At 40.0% G+C, this 20,768-nt stretch overlaps 1 pseudogene; it reads left to right on the top strand.

Moving 5' to 3' along the window:
* Positions 1 to 946: 946 nt before the first annotated feature.
* Positions 947 to 19,192, top strand: LOC133902043 (glucose-1-phosphate adenylyltransferase small subunit 1, chloroplastic/amyloplastic-like; annotated as a pseudogene).
* The last annotated feature ends 1,576 nt before the right edge of the window (positions 19,193 to 20,768 follow it).

The following is a 20,768-nucleotide window of genomic DNA, read 5'->3' on the forward strand; positions in this document are numbered from 1 at the left end:
TTCTCGGACCTATTTTGAAGTCCGAGGCCGGCCCAAAAAGTACAAGCTAAAAAGTTAAGTCGAGCCCAGGGCTGTGCACTAGTCGAGCCGGGCTAGGCTTTTTCAGGTAGCTGAGCCAGACCGGGTTCAAGCAACAAACACTATATACAGACAAATATGATGTGTCACTATGCTTTTAAACATCATAATAAATACTCTCTCCGTTTCGTAATATTTGTCTATGGCCTCGGGAGTATCTGTCTCAAATTATTTGTCCATTGCGGTAACTAAGGATACTTTATGATTCATTTTACTGCTATGCCTTTGAGTGCATGCATGCGTTTACTCCAACGCTGGTGAATTAATTGCTCTCATCCTTACATTGATTAAGGGTAGTATGGTCATCTTAATGTATTTTTTCACTCGATTTTAGTATTCTTTGGTTTGTACGTAATGGTGGACGTGAACAAATATTACAAAACGGAGGGAGTATTACTAAACATAACTATATAGTATTAGACACAATTAGTTAGTACTCGTGCCTCGCATTCATATAGTTAAACAATCATGTACAGTTCCTCGTTGACACCTAGAACCCTCCAAGTTAATCACTCAGAGTTCAGCTAGTACATAATTCTAAATCTTAATCCCTTAAAAAATAAATTTAATCTGCCTCTTAATGTTCACATGTACCCTTGAAAAAGAAGAATTGAAAGGAAGTTCAGAGAGAAATTCACAAGATCAATTTGGTCATTTCAGTGATGCCCCAATCGCTGGGACAACACCCTCTCGGTGCTCTATAAACGCGGACAAATCATTCCCTGCACATCACACCATCGTCAGTGACACAAAAGATAAGAAACCAAAAAGGCTCTGAAATTTGCAGAGCCGGCAGAGGCGTAGTGTCAGCCAGTGCCGCACCACCTTCCTGCCTTCGTCGCTGCGAGCTCGCTCTGTCCCACCGCCGATGGCGACGGCGACCGGCGCGAGGCCACCACCTCCTGGGCTCCGATCCTGGCCGTCGCCGCGTTCTCCTACGATCTCGGACTCGGACGCCGCCGAGCGGCCGTGTCAGGACGGCACGCCGGCGGGCGGCACCTGAGGGCGGCAGCACCAGCCGGGAGGCCGTTCGTGTTCTCACCGAGGGACGTGTCGGACTCGCGGAGCTCGCAGACGTGCCTCGATCCGGACGCCAGCACGGTAGGCGATCAAACATGCCATCTTGGGATGAGTCCCCACTCCACAAGATTGGAATTTTCTCGTCTTTTGATTTTTTTTAAGTACTTGCTGCGATTTCGAGGTCCACTTTGGGATGAGCACGAGGTAAGTGGCAAGCTCCAGGGCGGAGACCAGTTGGCAGGAGCTGGGTCTCGTTCAAATTTTATAGGGCTCTGATTTTACGAAAGATTTTTTTTTCGATGACATGTATCATTTTTTTCTCTTCTATTCAGTTTAATCATTGAATTATAGGATGAATGGTATAGATAGAATCTCATAAGAGTTTTTCTGGATAGAGGTAACATGTCATGATAAAAAAAGTTAGAAATAGAAGGGTCGTTCTTGCAATTCGATATAGAGTCATTATTTTAGTTGAGAATTTTTTAAATATTATTATTTTATATGTAAATTTTAAAAATAATATACAAATTATGAAAATTATAAAAATAATATCTCACGTTTTGGTATCACGAGAAAGGGATTTTCGCATCCTCAGGATGTGAGAAAGGAGTTTTCAAAAAATGAAAATACTTGTGAAATTCTCACATGCGCAGAGTGAGCACATGTGAAGGAGGGCGGAGGAAGTACGAGGAGAGGAAGAGGATGAGGAGGAATAAGGTAAAAAAATATGTATTTTTGTTAGTATTGTTTTTATTACAATTAGATATCTGATTGTTATAGATATTGGTAGAAATAATTAATGAATACAGAAATAAATTATAGATTTAATAATATTTTTGTAGATTTAGAATTTAATTTAAAGTATATGGTAGTTGTAGATGTCTGTATAAATAATTAATATTATGTGATAATTATTAGACAGGTGTAATATTTACTATAAGATAAATGAGTCGGGAAATAAAATATAGATTTTGTAATGTTACCATAGGTGTATAATTTAATTTGAGGTATTTGGTAGTTGTAGATGTCCATAGAAATAATAAAATTAGATTGTAATTATTATATGTATGCAATATTTACTTTAGGATATACGAGTCGGAAAATTAATTAGATTTAGTAATGGTATTATAGATGTGCAATTAATTTGAGGTTTTTATTGTATGTTATACATATTAGATAGATGTAACATATAATTTTTTATTTGAGATATTTGTTCTAAGTTTAGTTATATTTTATACAGTTTTTTAATATACAGTAAATTATGTAATTTTATAATATTTGTACGGATATAATCCTAGATGATATAATTTTTTATTTAGGCTAAGAATAATTATATTTTGCTAAAAATTATATCATGTCACAGATATATCTTGAACACTATAGGTCTTAAAGTAAAGTAAATATTTTATAGGTAATTTTTATCTTTGTAATAATGTTTTAGATTTACGTAATTTTAGTAAGCTATTGTTATATATCTATTTAAGTTTAATCAGAAATGTACAAGGAATTATTTACGTTTTAGGTTACGAGGAATTATATTAGGGTACATATAAGGTTCAAAATTTGATATTGAGTGTCAGATTAAGCAATTTTGAGAAATATAGTTATTGTTTGCTACATTTGAAGTTAGTCACATGAAATTAACTTGGTAATTTATTTGATATATTTATTTTAGGCCACAGTTATGTCAAACACTATAAATATGAGAGTTTTCTATGAAAATTGTCAAATTCGTAATGGTCCATCGGATGTTGATTTGAGTAATTTTCTATTTACTATTATTGAGAACCCAAATCCTGATGATACAAGGATGAATGAGATAAGAATGTGGTTTACACAATATTTTCAGTTGGACCCCAACATATATTCCATTACAATGCATTGCATGTGGACTCGTACGTTAGATCCAGTTTATTGGGAATTGAAACCGGTGTATTGGACGAACAAGTGGTTGAAATAGTTAGAGTGGTGCAGGTGTCATGGGACTGAGTTTAATATGTTGATGCATGCTTATCAAAGAGAAGTGTATGATGGTAGTAGTGTAACGACACCTGCAGAAGAAGAGGATAGGCGGGGTCATGCAGTGTCGAGGGAAGAAGTTGCGCAACAGCATACGATTGAGGCAGAGGTTGTTGTGCATAGGCAAACGGCAGATGTTGAGGGTTAGGCTGATGCAAGGGAGGAAATTGAAGGAATTATTGTTGATCTTGAGACGTGGACCATAACACGGTACACGAGGAATAATCTTTATTGCATTTTGCAAAGATGATGACGACGACGATGATGATGGTGATGCGTCCTCTAAAACTATCATCCCAGATCAATGGGACTTGCACATGAGAAAGTGAAGATGCAAGTTATGGAAAACCATGATTACCCTTGGGAGTATGGATCAAGTATGGTTCACCTAAATCAAGACTTTCCCAATTGGTCTGAAATGAAGGATACAGTGGCATGGTTGGCATGTATGGGTTGCTGTGTGGACTCCAAAAAAGTATAGTGTAAAATGCAGAATTCCTGCATGCAGCTTTTATGTTCATGTATATAAGCCATAGCGCTCGACCTATTGGGTATCCTCTAGAGTGGTTGAAAACAATTGTAAGATAGAAAACATAGATTGTAAGCATTTTAACCTCACTGTTGCACTAGTTGCAAATGAATTATTCATTGAGATTATTCAGAAGTGGGACATTGAATGCTTGTTCATCCAATGATCAATGTTACGACAGTTCAAATATGAGATTATTTATCAAAAGGTTTGGCGTGTGAAGTAAAAAGCCTTGGAGAAGTGTTGGGGTACTTATGATGCTTCTTATTGCAACCTTCCTTGTGTCCTTGAAATTCTAAAGGAAAAGAACTCTGGCACATATATCGCTTTCAAGGAGACTTAAATTGATGAAAACTAGCTCAGGATTTTCTGACGTGCTTTCTTTTCTTTAGGTCAGTGTATTCAGTCCTTTCAGCATTGTTATCATTTGTTTTGTATGGATGGCACATTCTTGACTGAAAAGTACAAAGACTAGATTCTCAATGCAATTGGTGTTGATGCGAATAGCTAGAGGGTGAGAGTAGGTTGACCTGGCTCTGGTTTTTAGGCATATTAAGGATGGGATTGTCCATGATTGATCTAATATTTGTATTATACATGACCGGCATGCTGAGATCTTATCTGCTATAAAGACACTACAAGAGGATTCAAGTGAGCTGTTCCCGTAGCCTGACCTATAGAACCGATTGTGTATGTGTCACATGAGAGCAAATATCTACAAGCAATTCAAGAATAAGGCACTGATAGATATGTTTAAGAGGTTGTGCAGTCAGAACTAAAGTCACAAGGTTGATGCTTTGTGGAATGAATTGTATAAGTGCACAAGGACGCATGTCCAAAAGAGGAATAAGAATCCGCCTACTGATGATGACACTGTACTAGAGGAGCTGCCGCCTCTTGGAGGAGACATTGACCCTCAAAATATGAGAAGAAGGAAACATCAAATGTTTCTCACATTGGATTGAGGCAAAGCCATAGAAGAATTGGTCCTTGCTCTACGACACCAGAGGAGCTAGGTATGTGTTGTTCGTAAGTTATTTTGATGTGTAGTATGAACTAGTATGTTCAAAAATTGATGAATAATTGTTTTGATGCATTTTGGTAGGTATAACGTTATGACTACCAATATAGCAGAGGTTTACAATTGAGTTATTAGAGGGCTGCGTGGACTCCCTCTTGTTGCAATCATTGAGAGCATGTTGTATGATATTATCGGGTACTACCAAAAGAGGCATGATGCTGTTGTTATTTACTGTACAACAATGCATACACCGTATGCTAGCCGAATGATGGAACACTTGCAAAAGAAGAACGAGAAGGCAGGGAAACACATGGTTTGTAGCATCGGCATGAATGAGCACTGGTTCGAGATAACCCTGAGATCAAAAGGAGAGGCGGGAAGCGATACTAGAATTGTTACTCATAAGGCGAATCTAGGACAAGTTTTTAATGGATGGCGTGAATGCATCTACAACAAATTGAAGCTTTTCGATGTCCCCTGCTCTTACGTGCTGGCTGCATTGTCATAAGTGGATGTGAGAACCTTACTATATGTGTCACAATTTTGCTTGAAGAAAAATGTGGTACATACATGGACTGAAGAGTTCCGTGGACTCAGTGCATATGGTGACTTTGCAGTTTATAACAGAGATATGCCGATATATCTGCCCCCTATGATGCTGCTTAGACATTCGCATGTGAAAGGTGGTCAGCTACAGACTAGGTGTATTCGCAACGACATGGATGAAGCTGAGGTTGGCGGACCTATGAGGAGGTGTACCGAGTGTGATGAGTTTGGTCACAAGGCAAAGGATCGCCTATAGTCTAACGGTGGTGATGCTGGAGCAGGACCATCTATCGGTACTCGACGTGGGAGAGGTGTCTGTGGAGGACAATCAATGCACAAGCCCAGGGTGGACCGCGAGGGATATGCTATATAGGAATTAAGTGTACTATTGATGTTCATGATGTGAGAACTAAGTTATATTATTTGTGTATTACTTATGTTTCTAATGTAAGAACTATGCGGTAATTTGTACGTAATAGTTATGTTCGATATTTTTAGTTTTTAATGTGTTTTTTGCATAGTGCATTATTTGTGTAAAATCCTCATTATAATATCTGTGTATTATTTGCAGTGATGGAGCCCTCGTACGAGCTTTTGGGCCGTTCTTTGGGCTAGCGTCACTGTGGCTTCTTACAGGCCACGCATGACGCTACGTTTGTTCCTGTGTTGACAATGCGTGCACCTCTGAAGGCTTGGCAACTTGACCCATGGTGGTTCAGCAGGTTGTATAAATAGTTTACTTTCCCTGCACTAATATTTTATCTTGTATCTTAACTACTCAACTCATGTATTGCAAGTTAGATCGTGCGGGACTTCTTCCTCTTGCATGGATGGTGCAGGACACAGATGAGGTTGCGGGTCCGCATCAGGCGGTAGAGGGTGACGATGACAACAGCCAGGAGGAGCTGTCACCACGGTTCCCATTTGACCGTTCCCTTGTTTTCGCTTTGGTGGACCGATGGAGGCCGGAGACACACATGTTCTACATGCCATTTGGGGATATGACAATCACGCTGCAAGTCATCTTCATATTCACTGAGTTACCGATTTTCAGTGAAACAATGAGCCTCTCGATCACTCCACTTGGTTGGCAGCATAACTTGTTCGAGAGGTTACAGGGAGTTCTACGTGATCCATTGGAAGGGGACGTGTTACCAATTGCAGTGAATCAGAAGCACGGGCCGAAGAAGTAATCACTAAAGTAGTTCAGGGTTAGTAATAATTTTTAATTGCTTTTTTAATTTCATATTGCAAAATGTTTGTCTATTTATTATTGGAACTAACAATATGTAGGTGGAGGAAATGGCTGAGGACCCCACGGACCATCAGGTTGCTTGACACCTATAGGCTTACTTGCTATGGTTGTTCGGTTGGGTGATGTTCATATCCGCCCATTGCAATACTGTTGATGCATGTTGGATAGCCTATGCCCGAGCTATTGCTGACGCAGACATCGACGACGTTCCTCAGGTGTCCTTGGGATCAACAGTTCTTGGTGTCACGTACCGCGACTTGTGCGAGGCGTGCGTGAAGACATACCAAGGGCCTCTACTAGTTCAACTGTGGTCATTCGAGTGATTTCAGGTTGGACGACCCCTTATGCTTCCTATGCACTACACCTTAGATAGGTACGACAGTGATGACATGGACAAGCCAACAATATGATTACTTTGTACACGTCGACAGGTACGTCCTTCAAACTAACTGTAAATTTCGTATGTGTAACAGACATTCCCTAACTTAGAGGAGCCATAATTTTGCAGCCACAGTGACATAATATTTTCACGCTAAATATCTTTTCTGGCGATAGAAATAAAAATTTTGCCGAATAGTTTTTCATGCATACAATAAAATTTATATACATGTACTGATTTTCCATACAACAAATATGTTAATTCGTAGAATGCAAAAGCAAAATAATTTTATGGTGCTAAAAATATTTTCTGCCATGCAAATCATATTTCCGTATCGTCAGAATGTGAATAAATTTTTTCGTGCAATCAAGATGTGAAAATCTATTTTTGCATTCTGATATCGCGAGAAAGGGTTTTCAAGCCCTTAGGACACAAAAACTCGCTTTTCGCATCCCCGGATGTGAAAACCCCCTTCTCGTGGCACGAGAAGGTGAATAGGTATTATTTTTATAATTTTTGTATTATTTTTAAAATTTACATATAAAATAATAATATCTTAAAAATCCTTTTATTGATGCATTTGTATCGGTAAATATGTTTTTATTTTTTTCATCTGGTTAGAAATCATGTAAATGTTTCTATATTTCTAGTGATTTTTTGGTGGATTTCCTTGAATTCACTATGATCCATGAAACGGTGGAAAGATGATGGCGTCGCGTCGTCTATGTTAGTTGTTGGATGGCACACCTCAGCGATGATAGTTGTTGGGAGGCCTTTAATTTATCAGTCAAGGATCTATGCGTGGTCCACGGATTGCATTAAATAATCGGCTCGAGATCTAATGATTTTACTTTGCCGTTTAATTATTAGATTATCTGATAGCAGTATCGAACCTGGGATTCCAGTGGCAGAGCAGTTCATCTGTACGCAGTCACTGACACAATTTCGGGACATGTTGTTGGCGCGGAATTAGATAATACCTCGTCAATACGGATCCGTTAAGGGTACTTATCGCTTTTCGTAGCGACGTACATTTATTTACAATTAAACAAGCAAAGATTTCAATCTGTAATCTTGAGGATCACCGTCCGAACGATTTACGAGCAAATCGATAAAGAACTGCCATCCGAACCACAGGGATTCGAAGTATCAGCGAAGAACTAACCCTAAATTACATGAAAGTAAAGGTAAAACGAAAAATAGATGTAATAGATGCGATTTACTGATGGATATACAATCGACCTTCACCCCTTGACTATTTATAAAAATGTATGGTCTTGACCTAGGGAATCGAAGTAGGACTCTATTGTAACCCTAAACACGTCATGCTCGGTCAAAATCGTGAAAGAGATCCGAACAAATCCACGATTCCACTTCGATTTGGTTTTGGACTGAACACTAGATGGTCCGGTGAGAATAAACTCTAGAACACCGGACCATCCGACGAGTTCACTCGGCTGAAACTCTAAGACTCGGTCTTACACACTGGATATTCTGACATCACATTTATACTTACTGGAGCATGTCACCGGACCAATATTTGCAGAGAGCAATATTTTTTTTTTGTGCAAAGTTCTCATTTTGAACGCACCGGATGATCCGGCGATCATCAAAGACCTCACCGGACAATTTTCACCAGAGAACATTTTTTCGGCTAAAAATCTTCTTCTTCTCAGCGGATAGTCCGGTGATACCTGGAATCTTCACCGGACCATTTCTTTCAGAGAGCAAGTTTTTAGCACAAATTGACCTTCTACACACCGGATAGTCTAGCGTTTTCACTAGATTATTCGTCGGACTATTTTATACAGAGAGCATGATTCATTGACCAAATTCTCATCCCATTCTTTGGATAGTCCGGGGTTCAATGAGCCCCTCACCAGACTATATTTTCCAGAAATTATGTCTTTTGGCCGAAATCGAACTACAAGCACCAGATAGTCCAGCGATGGCACGACATTGATCACCGGACTATCCGATGTATAAAAAAAATCTGGCCGTGCCATTTTTTGCTATCAACACATGTCCCCCTATTTTTTGGTAAAGCTTGCGCACTGAAAAATATTTTTACATAGGATAATCACGAATATCTCATCTTCTATTCCAAGTTAAGACTTAGGGCGATACAAACAGCATATCGGCCATATGTGCATGTTCTAAGGGCGATGATATTCACACCGGCCACGTATAGTGATATATCTTAGGACGATAGTAAATTACATCGGCCATGTATAGTTACCTTTTCTCAAATGCTCAGATAATATTTCTTCAAGTATTTTCCATTGATAGTGCGAGGCATCTTGTCAACTTGTACATTTTGCAGCATGTATGAATTCCCAAGCTCAATTCCTACAACTTTAAAAGGACCTTCCTAACTAGGAGACCACTTCCCGAATTTATTATCTTTAGACCAAATAGGTAAAATTATCTTCCAAACTAAATCCCCTATTTGAAATGATTTTGCCTTTACTTTCTTATTGTAGGCTTTAGCTACTCTCAACTTATCCTTTTCAATTTTTCTCAAAGCCTTAAGCCTTTCATCATTGAGGTTATCTGCTCTATCTATCATTGCATTATAATAATCAACGGCTGACAAGTCATTTTGTCATACCACTCTCAATGCGCCAAGATTTACCTCAACGGGCAAAATGGCATCTTATCCATACATTAACTTATAAGGAGTAACATTAGTAGCACGATGCCTAGATATACGATGAGCCTACAATGCTTCACTCAAAACCTTATGCCACCTTTTTGAATGTTCTTCTATCTTCTTCTTTATAAGCTTAATCAAAATTTTATTGATAGACCTGGCTTGTCCATTAGCCGGAGCATAATATGGTGAGGAATTGAGAAGCTTAATTCTAAGTGATTCAGCAAACTCACGTACTTTATGAGAAATAAAAGAAGAACCTTGATCTGTATTTAAAGTTTGTGGAATACCGAATCTATGAATAATATGTTCCAAAATAAACTTGGTTATCTCTTTGTGTGTCATGTTCTTCAAGGGAACGGCATCGGTCCACTTTGTGAAGTAATCCGTACCAACCAAAACAAAGCGATGACCTTTGGAAGATGAAGGATGAATTTGATCGATGAAATACAAAGCCCATCCTCGGAACGGCCATAGTTTGATGATAGGATTTAACATAGAAGCAGAAGCTAACTGTATATCACCAAACTTTTAACTTGCTTCACATCCTTTATAATATCTAGAGTAATCATCAAACATAGTCGGCCAATAAAATCCAACTCTCCTTAACAACCACACCATTTTGTGAGCCGACTGATGTGTTCCACAAATACCTTCATGTACTTCACCCATAGTAATTTTACTTTGCTTCGAACCTAGACATTTTACAATGAACCCATCTATGGTTCGGCGATATAATTCACCATCCAATATCACATATTTTAAAGCTTGTCACCTAGTATTTCTATGAACCGATGAACTAGGATTTTCTAAATATTTGATCATCGGCTTTCTCTAATCACTAGACATATGCAAATCTGATTTTTTGAGCAAAACCGAACCTTCTTCCGGTTGTTCAGCCAAAAGAACACTAGCACAAGCTAACAACGGTTTTTCTAACACAAAGAACACCCCTCTATTCACTCGATAACAAGATACTTGCTGCGCTAAATCATTTGCCCTCATATTCTCTTCTCTAGATTTGTGAACAATGGTGAAATCATTAAAACTTGTTATGATATCTAAGCATCTATCTAAATAGCTATTTAGTGACCCATCAAAACATTGATAAACTCTAGAAACTTGCTGCATCACTAATAATGAATCACCAAACACATGTGTCACACCCATGGACTTAAAAATTTGCAAACCTAACAAAAGAGCTTCGTACTCGGCTTGATTGTTAGTACAAAAGTATTAACACCTGTAAAGAAAATTAAACAATGCCAATACCTTGAATTTCTCTACAAGCTGAGCCATCAAAGTATAATTTCCATGGACTCACACTAATCAAACTAACCAATGCATCACTATCAATACGATGATCAACAATAAAATCAGCAATGATTTGCCTTTTCATAGATCTTAACGGTTTATAAGCCAAATCATATTCAATCAAAGCATAGGCCCACTTTCCGATTCTACCACTCAAAATCGGCTTTTGCAACATGTACTTAATAAAATCGGTTTGGCATGCAACCACACAAGTACTAGAAAGCAAATAATGTCTCAACTTGGTGCATGCATCATATAAAGATAAACATAATTTTTCAATAACCGCATACCTTGTTTCCGCATCCAAGAGACGCCGGCTCAAATAAGTGATCGCATATTCTTTCCCTTGGCTTTCTTGTGTAAGAATAGCACCTATTACCGTCCCTTGTGCAGTAACATATAGCCGAAACGGAATCCTGACCTTTGGTGCCATTAACACGGGAGGTGATGACAAATATTTTTTGATGTCATCAAAAGCTCATTGCTGTTTTGCCCCCCAAGTAAAATCGGCTTCTTTCTTTAACCGAAGTATGAGAGTAAAAGCACTCATCTTGCCGGATAAGTTAGATATGAAACGCCTCAAATAATTGACCTTTCCCAGCAATTTTTGGACATCTCTCTTTGATTGTGCTGCTCCCAACTTATCTATGGCTGCTATTTTTTAGGATCTATCTCTATGCCTCTTTCGTGTATTATGAAACCTAAGAATTTGCCCGTCGATACACCAAAAACACACTTAAGTGGGTTTATCTTTAAATTATGCCGACACATTCTTTCAAAAGCTAAATGCAAATCGGCTAAATGACTATCCATAGCATCCGATTTGATGACAATATCATCGATATAAATCTCTAAGATGACACCAAGCAAATCATGAAAGATCAAATTCATAGCTCTTTGATAAGTAGCACCGGCATTTGTTTAAACAAAATATCATAACAACCCATTCAAATAAACCAACAAAACCTGAGCAACGGAAAGCCATTTTAGACATATCCTATTCGGCCATGAAAATTTTATTATAGCCCACATTACCATCCAAAAAACTAATAACTTTATGACCTGAAGCATCATTAATCAACATATCGGCGATGGGCATAGGATATTCATCTTTTGGAGTAGCTTTATTTAAATCTCTAAAATCAATGTATACTCTCAATTTATCACTATTTTTCTTCTCAACCGGGACAATATTAGATATCAATTCAACATATCTATAAGGACGAATAAACCCCACAACGAGCAACCGGCTTATTTCTTCTTTGATTTGCTCATACATGTTAGGATTAAACTTTCTAGCCAGTTGTTCATGAGGTCTAAAGCCCGACTTTATGGGAAGCCAATGCTCTACAAGCTCACGGCTAAGTCCCGGCATCTCATGATACTCCTAAGCGAAACAATCGATATATTCTTTGAGTAATGCAATTATTTCGCCTTTTTGAACATCTTGCATGTTTTTATTCACAAATGTCAGCCTAGGAACAATACCATCTCCTATATCTACCTCTTCTAATGGACCAGCCAACGAAAAACTTTGTCCTAGCTTTTCTATCTCATCAAAATCATCAATAGTCTCATAAATATCATTCTTTTTAGACCGATATTGCTCCACACACTGTTGCAACCATTCTAAATTACTTTGTTTATTCATTTATAATATTACATTGCTAAGCCAAGATGAAGAAATTGGCTGTACAGACACGGGTACAAAACCATCTCTACTAACACTAAGAAAATCATACCCCGAAAGGTCTTGACCGGAGAGACACTATACATTCACATGCTGTCAATCTACCGAAGCATCGGCCAAAGCAATAAAAGCCGATGTATCTGCATGTACAACCTCTATTTCATCGTCTACCCATTGAATCAAGAATTGGTGCAAACTAGAAGGTACACAACGATTTGCATGAATCCAATCACGACCTAATAAAATGTTGTAGTTACCTTGCACGTCAGCGACGAAGAAGGCCATAGGGACCGTCTTGCTCCCAACGGTGAGCTGCATGGAAATTACACCTTTTGCCTCCGTAGGCTCGTCGATGAAGCCATTAAACACCAAGTTTGTCTTTACGAGCTCTTTGTCTTCTTTTCCTAGCTTCTTGAAAACTGAATATGGCATTAGATTCACGGTGGCTCCACCATCCACTAGCATTCTCAAAATCAGCCTTCCATCAATATGCCCCTTGACATACAATGGTCTCAAATGTTGGCTCGATTCTTTGGGCTTTTCAAATATAGCTTCCTTCGGACCAAGATTTAGTTGAGCAACCTCTTCATCAACAGTTCGGAACTCTAAAGGTAAAACAAATACCATATTGATATCCATATTATCATGCGACAAAATGCCATCTCTAAGAATTGGAGAGTCTCCTAGCATATCATCTTCATCATCACTAGATGTCACAATAGGCTCTATGACTTGCTTTACTCTCCATTCTTGCCGAATATGCACCATCGGCTTGATTTCATTGAATACTTTATCTCTCACCATTTCAGCTTGTGCTTCTCCCAACTCTTGTTTTCGTAACCTTTGTAGCCTCCTCTTTTGGGAATGTGAGAGACCCCTAGGACACCACGGTTGTTGTGGCTTAGTCCTGGGCAGCAAGGACTTCTCCTTTTCAACCTTCCGATCGTCTGAACTAGCGATCGGCTTTGAACTAGAAGTGGCTTCTTGAATATTTGGCGTTATGGGCTGTTGTACTATTGTAGATGGAATCTCCTTAAGCTCAAGATCAGTACCAACCACTCCTACAACTTCCCCTTTGTTGTTGCCACTTGATCCGTCATTAGCCGATTGCTTTTGCACTTTGCTTTTATCAACAACTAGCTGTTTTTCTTTCGGTTCCAGATCTGATTTCTCATTAGAAACACTCGTGTTCTTCACACGATAGACCTTCTTAACATGTCTCATATCCCTCCTATCATTTGACTAAATTTTAGGATCAAACTGGTCTTGTCTAGGACGAGATAGTCTGTCAAATGCCGAAGTTTATGGTGTTGTCCACCCTGGGTGAAATAGTACAAATGGCATAGAAGATGGTGCCCAAGGTGCACACCAACCCCACGGCGGACATGGAGGACAAACCATTGGAGGAGACCCCACATCATAGGCATTAGCCGCCCGAAAGGATGGAACGGAACTGCTGCAATATTATCCTCCCATTGCCTCCTCCTCCCTTCAAACTCACGCTTCGGAGGTGATCTTGGATGTTTAAGAGCATTGGGCTGGCTGCCCCTTTTTTGGCCGGCCTTGCCACTCTCATACTTAGCTAAACGTGTATCAAATGTAAGTTTTATTTTCTCATGCTTCTTAATAGCTTTGTTCTTATCTTCATTCACTTTCCAACGGCCAATTTCTGAACTTTTAGGTTTGATCATCTATGGCCTTACATTATTATCACTAATGATCATATTCTTGCCTTTAGTCGATTCGGCTTGAGATGGCCGAATCAAGACCTTCTTCCCTTCAAAGTTCATCATGTTGACGGGGAATGGATCATTATCTAGCTTCATCTTAGAATTTTCCGCAAACTTCAATCGTCCCTCATTAATAGCCGATTGAATCTGTCGACGGAAAATATTGTAATCCTTAGTAGCGTGAGAATATGAATTATGCCATTTACAATATGCACGTTTCTTAATCTCCTCAAGTGATGGAATAACATGATTAGGAGACAAACTAATTTGCTTTTCTTGTAACAAGAGATGAAATATCCTATCACATTTAGTGACATCGAATGTGAATTTCATCTCTTCTTGCCGATTCTTTTGTAGAGTCGGCTTCAATGCAGAGCACACGAATGGCTTAGATTTGGACTTCCATGTCCATTCAGCTGCACATATGCCTACGCTATCATCATCTGACGAATCGTCCTCATATTCAACTACATTAACACCCGGACGATCCACCTTGTATTTTTCACTAAACCTTTGAACCTTTCTATGTTCTTTGGTATGGCTTTCTTGAGCCAGAGCCCTCTACAAAACTTGGTTCACATCTGAAAATTCTTGCCCCTCTAATCTCTCTTTGATGTGTGCATGCAACCCGGCAAAAGCTAACTCAGCTAGATCTCTATCGGAGAGCGAAATATTGAAACATCGGTTTTTAGTATCTCTAAATCTTCTAATATATTCAGAAATAGACTCATTATACTTTTGTGTAACCGATGTCAAATGAATTAACCTCAACTCCGTGTCTCCAGTATAAAAGTATTCATGAAACTTTTGCTCAAGTTGCGCCCATGTATAAATAGAATTAGGTGCAAGCGAAGTAAACCAAGTAAATGCATTGCCGGAAAGTAATAAAGGAAATAAACGCAAACGACAAGCATCGCTACTACTGGCTTCACCACATTGTGCAAGAAATTTCCCTATGTGTTCCATTGTGGTTCTACTATCCTCCCCATTAAACTTGACAAAATTAGGAACCTTAAACCTACGGGGATATGGAATCGTATCATAATAATCAGGATATGACTTTTGATAAACACGTGCCCTCCCTTTAGGTTCTACCCCCAAAGTGCTCCTTCAAAAGACTAGCCATCTCCTCTCTAATGCTCTCACATCTCATAGGTTGTTCGGCCATAGGCCGAATAGGATTTGCACTACTTTGTGGAATGCTTTGCGGAGGCACTACGAGCTTCGTAGGTGTAGTATCTGGTGGAGACACATTGAAGTAAGTATCCGGTAATGAACCATAAGGGATGCTGGTACCTTGTGGAGGTATGGAAGGTGTGCTATACGCCACAGTATTGTATGGAACCAGCGGCGTGCTTGCTGAAATTTCAGTAGCTCGGTTATTAGCTATGTGCGGAACCGAACTAGTTATGCTAGATGAAGTGTTTGGAACCGGAAAAACCAATGATGAAACCTCTGGTTTACTAGTATTCAATGTATTAAACGGAGGTGTCGCTACATTAGACGAACCCACATTGTTCCAGCTGAATTTGTCACATCAGCATGTTTTGTTGTATAGGTGTGGGTGTCATAGACTGTGCCGATGAACTAAATGGGACATGCTGAAATTTGCCATAGTTATTAGAATTTGAAGCACTAGCATGAAATGACAAAGGTTGTTTCAATGTGTCCTTAATGCTTTGCATGTCAAAAGCTATAGAATCACAGCGTCTATTAAGAGATTGATCTAAAGCCTGAACTAAAGCATCAATTTTATTACTCACTGCAGCTCCTAAGAACTGAACAACCATATGCACAATGTATTCTTGCAAAGCATGGGGAACATCACTTACATTGGGCTTTACCTGAACTTGGTCGGTGGGGGGTGAAGAGTCTTCATTCTTGAACACGCCTTGCCAAGTCTTCACATAGCACGAAAGGAGTTGTTGCCGATGTTGTTCTACATCAGCGTCGAGAGCCAAACGCGCCTCTTCTGGCAACTCATCGTAGGACGCCGTTATGATATTGTCTTTGTCGATTTCCGAAGTAGACATGGCTAGGGTTTTAGAATTCGGCCAAGAGATAGCCGAAAAAACTTTGTCCTTGGCGGAGTCGCCAATTTGTGTTGGCGCGGAATTGGGCAACACCTCACCAACACAGGTCTGTCAAGGATACTTGTCGCTTTTCGCAGCGACGCGCGACTTGTTTACAAGCAAACAAGCAAATGTTTCGACCGGTAACCTTGGTGATCACCGCCCGAACGATTTACAAGCAAATCGATAAAGAACTGCCACCCGAACTAGAGGGATTCAAAGTAGCAACAAAGAACTAACCCTAACTTACAGGAAACTAAAGGCAAAATGAAAAGTAGATGCAATAGATGCGATTGACTGATGGATATGCAATCGGCCTCCACCCCTCGACTATTTATAGGGGGTATGATCTTGACCCTAGGGAATCGAAGTAGGACTCTATTCCAACCTTAAACACGCCCTGTTCAGCCAAAATCGTGAAAGAGATCTGAACAAATCCACAAATCTACTTCGATTCGGTTTCGGACTGAACACCGGATAGTCCGGTGAGAACAAACTCTAGAACATCGGACCATCCGGCGAGTTCATTCGGCCGAAACTCTAAGACTCAGTCTTACACATACCGGATATTCTGACGTCACATTTATACTCACCGAAGTATGTCACCGGACCAATGTTTACAAAGAACAACTTTTTTTTTTTTTGGCAAAGTTCTCCTTTTGAACATACCGGATGATCCGACGATCATTAAAGACCTCACCGGACAATTTTCACCAGAGAACATTTTTTCGGCTAAAAACCTTCTTCTTCTCACCGGATAGTCCGGTGATACCCCGGAATCTCCACCGGACCATTTCTTCCAGAGAGCAAGTTTTCGGCGCAAATTGACGTTCTACACACAGGATAGTCCGGCGTTTTCATTGGATCATTTGCCGGACTATTTTATACAGAGAGCATGATTCGCTGCACTAAATTCTCATCCCATTCTCTGGATAGTCTGGCGTTCAATAAGCTCCTCACCGGACTATTTTTTCCGGAAAGTATGTCTTCTGGCCGAAATCAAACTACAAGCACCGGATAGTCCGGCAATGACACGATTGTTATTTTTTTCTATCAAACACATGTATTTGATGTGATTCATTTATCCGTGCAGAGTGTTCTTGGGATCATCCTTGGGAGTGGTGCTGGGACAAGGCTGTATCCACTGACGAAGAAGAGAGCGAAGTCGGCGGTGCCGTTGGGCGCGAACTACAGGCTCATAGATACCCCGGTCAGCAACTGTCTGAACAGCAATGTGCTCAATATCTATGTGCTGATGCAGTTCGACTCTGCTTCGCTCAACCGCCACCTCTCGAGGGCCTATGGGAACAACATTGGTGGGTACAAGAATGAGGGATTCGTTGAAGTTCTTGCAAATTTGGGAACAACCAAGAAACCAGTACCAGAATTTAGGTAGGGTTTACAAATTTCTACAGCAAGAAGTTAGGAGGTTGCATTTTTCTTGATTCACTACCTACTTTTGATCAAACATTCTTAATTCAGCTTCTATGACCGTTCCTTTCCAATTTATACGCAACCTAGATACTTCGCTCCTTCAAGTTCTTGACGCTGATATGACAGACAGTGTTATTGGTGAAGGTTGTGTTATTAGAGTAACAGCTTTTTCACATTTTTACTGATGTATTGCTTTCAAATGTTTTCAAAGGCTTTTGTATCATAATGCTTGTTGGGATCTTTTAACTAAGTTCATTGCACATATTTGTCATTGCTTTAATGTATTCTCTCACTTTTAATACATTGAGTTGGGTTGGGCTTATCTCCTTGTTTGGTTGTACTTTCTGGTGTGGATATTTGTTTTGAGTTGAGGTCATATTGTCATTCTAGAGTTATATACCGGTCTTTTTTTAAATCGCGCTGTTGTAAAATTTTTGGACCCGATTTTCCTTATAAACTAAGATAGTTCTCTTCTTCTTAAAAAAAAAAATCAGTAATACTCCTACCGTCCTTTCAAACAAGATACTGACTTGCTAAATTCGGTATCTTGGTTTTCCCCTTTATCTTCCTTTGGCTAGCATTGCACAATCAGCCATGCCGTGGTTGGACTCCGTTCCTGCATATCTGAAGGTGCAGTGATAGACTCTTTGCTAATGGGTGCAGACCATTATGAGGTAAACTAAAGTCAAACAGAACTCTAATACTGTGCCATGGAAGTATTGCAAGGACTTATCGTGTTTTTTTTTGTTCAGACCGAAGCTGATAAGAAAGTCCTTTCGGAGACTGGCAGCATTCTGATTGGTATTGGGAAGAATGCTCATATTAGAAAAGAAATAATTGACAAGAATGCTCGTATTGGAGACGACGTGAAGGTATTTCACATATATCTAACTATGGTCAATCAGCTGCATATTCTGTGTATCTATTGACTTTTGTTCAACTATTCATTACTTTGGAGGGAAAAATAGGAAATAAGAAAGCATCTTCATTTAAATATAAAATGATTTATCTTTGTTTTCTTCATCTTTTTTTTGTGAAAGATAGTGATAGTGCACAAGTATGTGCCTTGCATTATTGCCAAATATGTTATAACCCTTCTGTTACCCTGACTGCTGATTACGCATCTGTCTGCCACATGGCCATGAGAGCATTACCATAATACCATGTTGAGCTGTAGGCCCTCTCTTACTAACAGAAAATTGAAATATCCTGGCAGATCATATGCATTGTTGTACAAATTGTTCCTCACTTCTCCAGATATGACAATGAACAAAATAATTTGCAATTTATTGTGTTAAGTACTGATCGTTAATAAATGGTTTGTTGCTTTTACAGATGATCGACGTCGACAATGTCCAAGAAGCACTAAGGGAGACAGAAGGATACTTTATCAAAAGCGGCATTGCCACTGTGATTAAAGATGCCTTAATTCCTAGCAGAACAATCATATAAAGACAATCTTCACCATGTATATTGTTAGATACATATATTGCTATGTATAATATCCCAAAAATATAAGGGGCTCTTTGCATATTTCGCATGTACATGTGTATATATTCTGACCTAGGATCTCTAGAGAATACAAATTGCTATTTCTAACATGATATTAGAGTTAGGTTATTTTTAGGAATGCAACAACTCGTCCATATCTAGATCTAGTCTAACTCCTCTCTCTTCCATCGGTGAGCTTCTTCTTGTCGGCTATAGCTTCTCCTCGTCGGTTTCTTGCTGATTACCTCCACCCACCTTGTTGTTCCACACCAGCCGCTGTGCCCGCCTGGCGTGTTTGCTCGATAGCCCACCCAACACACGTGCTCAGCCACCCACTTGGTGCATCACCCTGAGCCAGATCTACACTCTACACCGTCGGCTTCCACCTACCGCTGGCTCGCCACCGGTTCCCACTCGTCGACACGCCCACGGCTCCCACCCGCCGGCTGTAGCCATCGATCCATGACTCGTGTCCTGTTCTTATCCGAACATGCGACTGTTTGAGGTAAAAGCCAAAAAAAGGGAAAAACTTTGTAGCAGCTGTCGCTTTTCTTTATGCTCTTGCCGTCGATTGCTACTTCCATCAAAATTTCATCAAGCATCGTTTCAGTTCCTCTATGCTCGGTGGTCTTTGATGGTGCCAACTACCGAGACTCGCGTAGCATGCACATCCACATGGGTGGATTTCGTCTTTGTGGTGTTCTCTGTAACGATGTTTCTTGTCCACCTTCCCTGGAGCTTTCGGCAGAGCCTGTGCAACCGACTGTTGACAAAGGAGACAAATCAGCCATTGATATCGCCACAACTGCTTATGAGAAGGTTGTTTCCGTCTATCAAGAAGCTTTGGAGCAATACCGTGATCGGTTGTCTAACTGTGCTTAGTAGATGGATGATGATGCTCATGCAACGTCTATTCTGATTGCTAGTATGGTGCACAGGTTTTCTTCTGAGATTGTTGAGTTCTCAATTGCCTTTCAGATGTAGACTCATCTTCGTCGGACCTATGAGCCATATGAGAATGCTCTTTATCTGTCTGTTGTTTGTCAGGAGCAGTCTCTTCAGCAAGGTGATGCCATAGTTGATGCGTTCTATGCTCAGGTGTTAGATGCATGGCGTCAGTTGAACTCTCTTTGTGTTGTTGGTTGCCACTCGTGTTAGTGTTCTTTGGATCTGCGTGTTGAACATGACTTTCGATGCCTTTTTGAGTTCCTAACTTTCCTTCGTTCGTAGTTTGAGCAGCGTTGGGCTCAGTTGCTTGCATGACATCCTCGTGTCACACTTGTGGAGGCTCTTACGCAGCTGTGCTCGGAGGAGACTCGTTTGCGTGGTTCTGGACTGTTGTCACTTCCTTCAGTGTTGGTTGCTTGTCCACCTGCTACGCCTACCTCTTTGACTACACCGTCGTCTGCTCCTCGTGCGACTCCTTCGCCACCTGTGGCCTCTTCAAGTGATGGTGGTCGCCCTTGCTGCACCTATTGCAGCAAGGAGGGCCATGTTGATGCGAACTGCTATAGGAAGAAGAAACATCTTCGACGTT

The sequence above is a fragment of the Phragmites australis genome, chromosome 20 (genome assembly GCF_958298935.1).
Source record: "Phragmites australis chromosome 20, lpPhrAust1.1, whole genome shotgun sequence".
NCBI classification, from domain to species: Eukaryota; Viridiplantae; Streptophyta; class Magnoliopsida; order Poales; family Poaceae; genus Phragmites; species Phragmites australis.